The following is an 11585-nucleotide window of genomic DNA, read 5'->3' as shown; positions in this document are numbered from 1 at the left end:
GCTGTATGGTCAGTGTGTACTCATCATTCTGCCCTGTGAGTCTCTCTTATCACAGATGTGTGCTTTAGAACATTTTATTTGCTTGTGAGGTCTTAGCAGGGCCAGCTGGTGAGTGCAAATGTGGAGTGGACCGGGGAGATAAAGCAATTCCAGGATCACCTGTCAGCATGGCTCTGGCCAGGCTCAGCACTGAAACACCTCTCAAGGTCTTCTGCCCCGCTCTCCTGGGAGCTTTGCTTGAAAGAGCGTTGCTTGATTCAGCAAATGAGATTGAACTACATCTATATTACCTGCACAGCACCTAATACCCTATTCCATATTTATAACTATATCTCCTTATAAAGTTTGATCAAAAATACAGGTGTGCGTGCGTTTCGGTGTTTGTTTTATACAGTCATCTGATTAACTGAACAGACTTGGGATTGTTGTGGCATCATGTGCTTAACTGGAGTATCCACAAATCCACAGTTAGGTAAAATAAAACATATCTGACACAAAATGTACACAGTACTGCTGCATAATATGGCATAGGCAAGATCAAAACCGTAGATATTTACCCAACTGTGTATCTTTACCCAATTGCTTAAGTACTTAATGAATACACTCAATATTACACACATTACACAAGACTGTTGTTATTGCTCATTTGTAATACTTAAAGAATAATGACAGACTGAACTCTTCATTGGAACATGAAATGATTAAAATGTGGACAATCCAGGAGACATTAATTAAACTTAATGCCTAACTGTCTTCAGAGACGATAAACAAAACAGAGCATGGAGCAAAAAAAATAAATAAATAAAAGTATTTTGCTGTGGCCATATTCTGCATGGCATGCTGTTTAAAGTGCCAATTTTACACACATGCACATACACTCTTCTCCTTTGTATATTGTAGGCCCTGATAATGATCAGTAAATAGACCATTTCTGATGCAAGTCCACTGGCTGTTTATCCCACATATTTCCAACTGTGGTGGATTCAGTTTCAGAGGTGTGCCAAGCCAGTTTTGTGATCCAAGGCCAAATTCCCTCCCCCGCCTCCCCCCATTTGGCCGGGAGTAAAAGATGTGTACAATCATCTCCATCATTAGTCCTACCCTCCTTGGACACGACACTGAAAGTGTAATGGCCCAAATGCACGCTCCCGCCCACAGTGTATTCACATCCAGGTCATCTCGTCACGGGCTGGCTGTGCCTCCTGTTCCCGGTTCAGCCGAGTTCTGAACCCGCGACCTCCCGCAGAGCCGGGGCCGGGAGCGGCTTTGACTGGGGCGGGCGGCGGGCGTCTCCACCTCGCCTCCCTCACCGGGGCCTCCATATGCCGCCGCCCGCCCCCCCAATCCCACTCCACACCCCAGATCCCACAGTGCGCCCATCTGCACTGAATCTTGGGAAAAACGAAGTCATCGGCGACTGTAATTAACCACGGCCTCAGTGCAAACTGACACATTGATGGAGAATCAGGGTAGCCGGGATACATCCTAGGTTCCATGCATTGACAAGGGCTCTGGCCCCCAATAACTTTTTAAAGAATATTCTGTGAGTAAAGTACTGAAATGTTAACTTACAGTATATGATCAGTGAGCAGTTTATTAGGTAGACCTGCACACTAGTTTGTTAATGCAAATATTTAATCAGCCAGTTATGTGGCTGCACTTAAATGCATACAAGCATGCAGACATGATCAAGCAAAAAAAAATCCAGTGAGCAGCAGTTCTACAGGCAGAAATGCCTTGTTAATGAGAGAGGTCAGAGGAGAAGGGGCAGACTGGTCAAAGCTGACAGGAAGGTGACAGTAACAAAAATAACCACACATTACAACAGTGGTATGCAGAAGAGCATCTCTGAACACACAACATGTAGGCTAGAGCAGCAGAAGACCAATAAGACCAATAAGTCTAAAAAATAAGTGTAATAAATACCTAACAAAGTGCTAAATACCTAATATAACATGCCATAAATAACAAAACAGAACACAATTTTTTAAACTTTAAACTCATTATCTTCTCAGCGTAAAGTAAAAAAAGCCCTGAATATTCTTTCTGGCAAATATTTCCTTATATACAACTACAATATTTATTTACTTGAATACAGCTATGAGGGGGGATGTTCACAGGGTGTTGCTGCAAAAGAGCATGCAGGCTCAGTCAACCTACCCATGTACAAATAAAGACTAATATATAAAATGAAAAACCATCCAGAGGGGCATCCAGAAGCTAAGCAAACGCTACCCCAATTTTCCAGGACTCTTTTAGGAACCAGAAAAGCATTGCTGGGAACTGGCACAGTGCTTCTTTCCCCATTGGCTGCCTCTGCCTGTCTCTGCCCTGCTTGCTGTGCTCCCATTGGCTCCGCTGTTGGTTCTGTGGTGCTGGCAGAGGCAGATTCCTCAATGCAGACACGTTATAACTGCGGCTACTTAATGACAGTGTTTTGTTGCCTTGCCTCGGTAATCTAAGGGGAATTATGCAGTTGGCCAGTTGTGCGTGCTGACTAATTACCGGCTTTGATTATTCCCATCATGCTTTGTGCCACCGTGCCCATGGGCCAACGTCTGTGAAGGGACGAGCCCACGGACCGCTCGGCGCTCTGACATAATTGAGCCGCGCGGGAATCGCGGTTGCCAGGGTTTTACGATCTCTCCCACCTTTTGTGTTTGGATGCCCTGAAAAGCGATACCGCCATCGCTCCTGAAACGCCCCCCCCATCATCCAACGCTCCCCCGGCGAAGAATTTCTTCATATGCATGAGGCTTCCACGCCACAGTGATCTGTCACTTGACCGCAGCTGGAAGAGGGAGACTGAAGGGAAGGTGCAAAAGGATCTCTCATGTTGATTTATTGTTTGTCCAAATAAGATGTTTTAGGAGGGAGACCATTTTAACCATCACAGAAATGACCTTATCCATCAAAGCCCTATCACGCCTTTTTCCTCAACTCAACCTATTATTCAACAGTGCCTGGTATTATCATTTATAATTCATTATCTTTATTATTAAACTTAGGTTTAGATTCAGTTCACAGTGCCCTTTGCCTTAAACTTTTGAATAATTGAACTCAAACACTTTCATTACTTGCAGAATTGACTTTTTCCTTTACAGACATAGATTGACTAGATACTTTTGGCAATTCAAATTAATTACAAGCGATAATGAATGTGGAATGCAGGTTTAATTCAGGACAAACCATAAAACATTACCTGAGTAACATAAAACAATTTATAAAATGGGTAGGGCTAATCTCGCAATCTGATTGGATAATAGTAGTGGTGCAATAACCATACACCATGACTATGATGTTCTCCGCTTCCTAACACTTCCTTATCACTCTGTAACTAAGCAGTCACTCAATTTACAATAAAGCAATGTTACAGGTAATGCAACCATGCTGCCCAGGATCTGCACGCAAGGAGGGAAGCAGACCTGGGCTATCCCCTGCCTCTGCAGCGCCAGGATCCAGACTCCAACACGGGTCATGAGCTGCAAGATATTACGTCCATAAGCGTAAAAAGTGTGAGAGCTGTCGCCAAGGCTGTTGGAGTGGGGAAGATGACCATACAGCCATTCTGTGGTTCCACACTCAATGGGAACAAACAAGAAACATCAATAAGGCATAAACTCTTGTTAGCTGACTAACTCTACCCTGCTAGCTAACCAGTTTGGCAGAACAATGTTCAAAGTAACAATGGATAGCAACCATCTGGCACTATATGTCCGCAGCCAGGAACTACTTTCACATAAGTTATTTTCGTAAAGAAATCCCTCATAAAAACTGCTTCAATTTGATTGTGTCAATAATATCTGCATAAATATACATTACATCATATGGTATTTGGTAACCGCAATAACTCACTTCAGGCTGTGGTATGTTGTGATTATATCACATCAAAGCGGGTTGTGAACATGCCTCAGCTACGATATAATCACGATATACCTCCGCCTGTCTTGAATTACTGCTTAATAATAGTAGGCAATAGACAGGTCCTTGCTTCTTTGATAGCCAGGGATTTATGTGGATATACAAGATGAAGTAATTGCTTATTTCAACTTTTTTATTTTCGTAAACCGTCATTGATCTGGATTTGAATGCCATTTCTGATATGATTGTAAAGTTTGTGTGTACTTTTTTTTTTAAAGCTGAGGGGTACTCCACCACACTGCAAGTAGGCCGTTGACTTCCAGTGACCCCCCCCCACTCTGTGAGCGCCCACGGGGCAGACACCCCACCCCCCCCTCACCCCCGGTTCTCACCCGCAGGCCTCGGCACCGAGCCGGGGTCTGCCAGGAGCTCAGTATGAACGGGACCTAATTGAGGAGCCCTCCGGTGCGCTCTTTAGAGACCGCAGCGGGGCAGCTGGAGGACCTTTCCCTCCACCTGCGGCTACGAGACGCGGGCGCGCTCTCCTGGGGGAAGCGGCGGCTGAGATCAATACTACTAAAGCGGGGGGAGAGACAGGCGAGAGGCTTTTAGCTCAATTTGAGTCGGAGCGCAGGAGGTGGCCCCTCCGTACCTGCAGCACTCCTTCCTGAGAGCAGGCCCACGCAGGAGGAATGCTAAATGCTGCGACGCGCATTAAGAGCATCCTTTCACCAGCCCTTCTCTCGCCGTTGTGAAGCTGCAATCGATTACTTTTAGCTCTGCGGGTCTAAAATATCTGTCGCTGAATGAAATGGCAAAACAAATCCTCTGTACCCTCGTGATCTTAAATCACAACTCATGTTGACCCACAGTCAAAATTATAGGTGTGGAAGAACTTAATGGCCCATTGGATGATCTTACACACAATGCTTGCCCAAAACAAACAAACAAACAAAAAAAACCTGTTAATGTTAAACATGTCAATAGTTGTGGTAAATGCAAGGTTGACTCCACTGTAGGGGTGGGCGTATATTGAATATACTCAATGTATTGCAGCTTGTTTGACTATAATGCCAACATCAAGTAGAAATTGCCACAGAATTTTTTTAAGCCACCGGCATGAGACTAGCTTTGGCGTTTTGCTTCTCTCGCTCTCTCCTACGGCTCTCTCCCCATTGATATTTATATATATATACTACAGACAGCCTCCCTTTCTGGTCCCATGGATTCCTATGGGAGCTGGTCAATGGCACAAGAAGCCAATTCACAGAGGCGGCCATGTTGGACTCTGGGGCTTTTGTCAGCAGAGTATGCACACTGGGTACCTAAGCGTAACGGATCACGGTATTGACCAGTAAACACAGAGCAATGACGTGAGCCAGGGGGACGTGCTCTGAGAATTGAGAAAGTGGGAGTGCAATGGAAGCCGACTGTTGAACTGCTTCGGCATGTTCTGTATCTGGCAGGAGGCTAGCAGAAAATAAGTGACTCACGGTGACAAGGACATTTGAATGTGCTGTCTACGTTTCTGCAAGTTAAAAAAGACTGTGGATATTTTTATAGACGCAATCGACACTTAACTGTAACGTATATAGTTACGGAGAAGCTAACGTTAGCTGGTAAGCCAGCTAACAAGACTGAGTAAGTCAGAGAATGTGGGTAGTTAGCTAACTGTTGTGTTTGACAAACAATCTAGCTGTAGTTGTACAGCTAGCTAGACAGTAACTTAGAACAGTTGTAGCTGGCTACTACCTGATTCGTGTTTCATTCAGCCATACAGTGGTTCTGGAGATTCCAGTCCTGGTGGAGATTCCGGATGGAGCAAAAACAGAGACAAATTGTCAAACAACGCTATTTTATCCTCTCTGTAGTGTGTGCTGCTGTCTGCAAGAAATATTATAGGTACATTAGCATGGATTGCATGCAAAAACAGAATTTACCAGTGCATCATGCATATGACTGAGCATGGTTATATTAAAATATTCTAGGGGTAGAAATCCTGCAGAGATTCCTCTAAGACTACTAAAGTGAAAGCAATGCCAGCATAGGTCAAACCATACGTGACACATGATTTTTCTGTAATCACATTGCGCATTTAATTTAAATCTTTCAGATGCAAGTAGTGAAAAGCACTTTATGTACTATAATAAGTGTGACATTTTCAATCTTCTTATTATCATCTATTTTTATATGAGCCTATGGTTATGACAGAGGATCTGGCTATACGTGAGCAGTACAGTACATCACATCACTGATGTGCATGACAATACTCCATCACCCATCACAGAGGGAATGTTGTGAATCTCAATGCAGTTTAACCTTTTATCTAAATCAAGCCATACAACTATTTTAGTGGAGAAATCATTTGGTGGTTAACAGCCAATTGTTCCCGTTCATCCTATGTGTGAAAATATAGAAGTTGATGTGTTGTAAATATATAAATAAACATTTTAAATCTTTTCCCCCGATAGGGAAAGTATATGAATAAATATTTTAAGAAGATAATCTACATTAGAAACATCAGTGCAGTATAATTTTGACTTTTATCATGCGTTATGTCAGCATGGCCCTTTGCACAGCTTTGGTTTTTACATACCATCCATTCATAGTGTATAATTTCTTTTTTTTTTTTTTGCTGACGCAAGAATAGCTGGGCCCCATGAGATTTGAACATGCAACCTCTGCTACAAACCCAGTCCCCTAAACACTAGTACACAACACTAACCTGGAATTCACTGTTTGCAGAACACAGGAACGGAAATGCACGGGTACAACAACAGTGTAGAGATCAACACAGAACCTAAAAGCCATTTGTTGATAGGGCCAGGCATCTGTACGGCATAAAACGCTTCAGAAACGTAAATATGGAGGTAGTTTTTCAATCCTCAGCATGAAATTACAGTTGCTTGCTTTTTTTATTTTATTCTTTCTGTGCAGACACATCAGGGAAGGACTGTTGCTGCGAAGAGCGCGCAGAAACAGAAACCAGCGACTGGTAATTGGAAGAAGATCAGTTCACTCTCGCCCCGCGAGTTCACCCAATCCCCCAGCATGCAAGGTAACATTCCTGGATTGAAAGCAAAACCAAAGAAACAGGCACATTTCACAGCTCGGGAATACGTGTTCCCCTTTGTGAACAGGATGAATACTAATCCCTGAACTGAGAATACGGCTTCTGCCGGGGACTCGGGCTCTCCCAGAGAGTAATACTGACAGAGTCGTGCGTTGAGGAGTCATTTTTCTCTTAACGGACGACACACGTCACCTTCGGTGAGAGGAAGTGCTAAAAGGTACGCATGAGTCTCTACTTTATGCATCTTGTCTATCCTGGATTTACAGAATCATTACAGAATCATTAGCGATCTGAAGTCGCATTATCGCGCTGAAAACTCCTGAAAACACAGGGAACCATGACTCGCATTTGAGCTCCGCAACGACAGATCGGCGAGTGCGGAATATATGTCCATATTGATTTAAGAAGCATTAAAGGTTAAAATAATCACCGCGTTTAGTTAAATGATTGTGGAATTAATAAATCACGGCGGACTGGCTTGACAGGCTAATGAATGATCTGGCAGGAGAGCGCGGGTAACCTGCAATACATCACTTTCAGCCCCAAACTTCTCCCTCATCGGCCAGCGGCTGGCCACACAGCGGCGGTGGGGCGTGACGCTCCTGCACCGCCGGGCGGCGCCCCCTAGGGGACCGACAGCAGACGAGCGAGGGATGCCTCCTCTCCCTTTACCGCAGAGTAAACCCCAGGGAAAACGGGGAATCGTTTCCAGGGAGACCGTGTAAAAATGCGCCTATTGCCCCGGCTTGGTCTGATGGAATGTTTTATGTCACTTTTTTTTGTGTCGCACAGAGGAGAGACTGCAATGTGATTCCATTTTTCTTATTAAAAAAAAATCATAATAATTTATATGAGAAACAACTGCGCATTCTGTTGACGCAACATACTGTAAGCTCATGCTGCCGCAGTCTAATAACTCTTTCTCAAAAGTACAATTGTAAAGCGTCCTATTCTTTTATCAGAGGAGCCTACTTTGTATGCGCAGAGTTGTTCTGGGTGGAGAAATCCAAATTATTTGAACTTGCATACCTGGATGCTGGCAACTAACCACTGCCAGAGTTTAAAATGAATTTAATAAGATAGAGAACAGTATTACTGTAAAAAGTATCGTATTGTTTCTGTATCGTATTAGTACGTCTGAATCAAGTTTAATTACGTATTAGGCTATTGATCTGTCCAGAGATTACTGAGTTTAAAGGGCCTTGAATGTATCCCGTAGAAGAGTAGAGCCCCACTGTCTCCCGACTGACAGCATTCTCTAAATTTACCCATGCTGAAAGATCCATGCCCTTTTCAGGTTTGAGCTTTTCAGTGGTAAAATCCTATTACCGGGCAGGAAAGTGTTCAATCAGCCGTGCTTACACACCGCAGACCTGCGCGTTACAGTAAAAGGTGGGAAGTTTAACGTGGTCAACCATCTGATAGCTTGATGCTGTTCTTAAAGGACATATTCATTTGCTGCTCGTCACGGTTCCTTATTGTTGTCTGCCGTGATAGATGCGGGCTCTTCCAGGGGGTTTATCATGCCAGAACACTTCCTGTCCTTGACATCTTCTGTTTCCGTGGTATCCAGAACAACAGCTCCACTACATCACCGCTACGTGTCTGACACATTCCGTAAATCCAAGCACCCCCTCCCCCACACAAAACCCCAAAGAATTCTCACACATGAACCCTCCCCTGATGAACATCACGTCTCTAATAAGGCCCTCAATGACTGTGTAAATTGCCCTTTTGATAACACTTATGTACATTCCCATCGACTGATTCTGATTTTGTAAATACCTCAAAAGAGAGTTGAATACAATCCAACCAAGGAGGTGCCAAATTGTTTTATTTTATTTTATAAGAACAACAAGTACAGTATGAACACTAATTACCCATGATTCACCCCTCACCTCCCCTTCCTTCCTGAATCTCGGAAGGATGGATAGCACTGCACCTGCTGCAGTTTTGGATTATTGCTGCTTGTCACTTGGGTGCTATAACTTCTCCAACTCTATTAGTTCTGGCAACACTTAACACCCAGCAATATTAAACACTCAACTAGAAAAAAAAAAAGAAAAACATATACACACCCGGTGCTTCAACATTCTATTACACAGATTACTTTTTCCAATATTCGCATGCTGGAGGAAGTGTACCCCAGTGTATTATTTTGTGTAATGATGTGAAATAAAACAATGTGGTACAGGCCCCCAGACACAGGTTTCAGGAAACATTCATAAATTGCAGCATCCCTCTTTAGTTTTGGGTAGTTAGGTGGAGACATTAATATCACTGATGTGACTTTGGTGAAAAATGTGTTTGTTGTAACTCTTCAACTTCAAACCTAGCATCTTTGCTCAAATTAACTGTGCATGTTGGGGTGTAAACTATGGCATGATGGGTATTTTAATCTTCAGATTCAGCAGTCATTCCACGCTCTTGTTGCCCACACGGAGGGCACCACAGCTGAGAGACTGCATTGTGCATGCGCCAGTCACAGTTTGACAGACAACAGACTCCACCATGCTTATGCAGCCGCAACCATAGCTGTTAGTTTTTGTGTTTGTTATTAATTTGATACATAATTCATATGTGTAATCAAACCCCAGCAAAAGCATACATTTGTTCACCTACTGCGCGTAGCCGCTCTCCCGTGTTTGGATTCACACCGCAAGCCCGACAGAATGGCGTGGGAAGCCTAACGCAGATTTGAGGCGACGTGCGTTTCTCAGCGATGGGAGCCGATGGCCTGTTGTTGCCTGGTGAGCAGCCAGAGGGTGCAGATGCAGCAGTGACCCTACGTAACCCTGGGCTGTGCCTGGCCTCCATACCTAGTGGGAAGAGCCAGGCATAGTTGGCTAATCACAGCCCAGATTGGAGCTAGTGGCATCTACGCAGCATAGCTGAGCCTGTACTCCTGGCTGAGAGAGAGCGGCAAGCCTTCACAAGCGGATGAGTATGCCTGCAGTCTGTGGGTAACAGAGCTTTACACACGTCTAACGAGCGGGACCAATAATGAGGTTTAGGTGAAATATAATGGCACCAGATTTTTTATTTAGGAAATGTGTATTACATTGTCCACGCTTAACTGAGAACACGCCGTTCATGAACAAGACGTCTTACAATACGCGTATTGCGTACGTGCGTGTTTGCGTGTGCCACCGTACAAACAGGCACATACGCCTCCACCATGCCCACAAACAGCGTTTCAGCCCTTTTCCTAGAATGACTCACCTGTAGCGGTGCAGGTAATGGCCGTTTTCACATAGAGGACACATACAGAGCCCTCTTGCGACAGGGTCTGCTAAGAGCCATTTTGTAGAGACACAACTGCATCATCCAGCCCTGCTGCCCGGGCAGCTCCGGGTAATGAGTGCTCACAGGGTGGCCGCTCGCCTGCCACCGGCAGGCTCAGGTGCTAATCTCTGCCGCCACATTACCTATCCTCTGGCCTCGCTGCCAGAGACAGGCGCTTTGATTTTTCTTCCTGGGTTTCGCCCAGGGCCAGTCTCATTTGCCGGCGATATTGAAGAAAGCGCTTGGCATTTCTCACGGCGGTAGACCGGTTTGATTGTCCCCGTGTTTGTTTACAGACCATCGCTGGAAGGCGGCGAGGAGAAAATGAGATTATTAGAGAAAAGGGTAAAATGGCAGAAAGAGCAGGACAATTACTTATTGGGGAGGATATGAAGAGTGTTGCACAAACACGGTAGCTCAGAAACACATGTGCTGACACACGCTTCATATGCATGTACGCACACTCACACACTCACACACAGACACGCTTCATATGGATGTACGCACACTCACACACTCACACACAGACAAGCTTCATATGGATGTACGCACACTCACACACTCACACACAGACAAGCTTCATATGGATGTACGCACACTCACACACTCACACACAGACAAGCTTCATATGGATGTACGCACACTCACACACACACACAGACAAGCTTCATATGCATGTACGCACACTCACACACTCACACACAGACACGCTTCATATGCATGTACGCACACTCACACACAGACATGCTTCATATGCATGTACGCACACTCACACACTCACACACAGACAAGCTTCATATGGATGCACACACCCTCACACACTTGGACACTCTAACTCACAAACAGGAGTGCAGACACAAGCTTCAGATGCATGTTCAAACCCTCACTCAAACATGCTAACTTGCAAACAAGAGTGCAAACACATGCTTCATATTCATGTACACCCACTCACACACTCAAGCACGCAGTACAGTCAAATAATGAAACACAGACAGGCTTAATATGCTTGCAAACGTACACTCACTCACTCACAAACCTTCTCACACTGAAACACTCTCACAAACACAAAGTACAGATGCTTCACGTGCATCCAATTGTAAGCACACTATCTATATAAGCAGACTATCTACAGAACCGAAAAAGAAACATTAAAAATGCAAGGTGTATAAACATGGAAAGTATGGAAAGAACACAACGCAGAGCACGATGTGTAGCAGAGCTGAAATTTTGACCGGAAATTTCTGCCACACTGAGGAACGGAAAGGGCTAGACACTGCTATCACATTTATCACACCTCTTACTCTCAAAAGTACACGAGCGATCTGGCAGCACACACGCATGTTCTCTGCTGTTCTCTGGCTGAGCG

The sequence above is a fragment of the Conger conger genome, chromosome 6 (genome assembly GCF_963514075.1).
Source record: "Conger conger chromosome 6, fConCon1.1, whole genome shotgun sequence".
In the NCBI taxonomy this organism is placed as follows: Eukaryota; Metazoa; Chordata; class Actinopteri; order Anguilliformes; family Congridae; genus Conger; species Conger conger.
Note: the sequence above shows the minus strand (reverse complement) of the source record.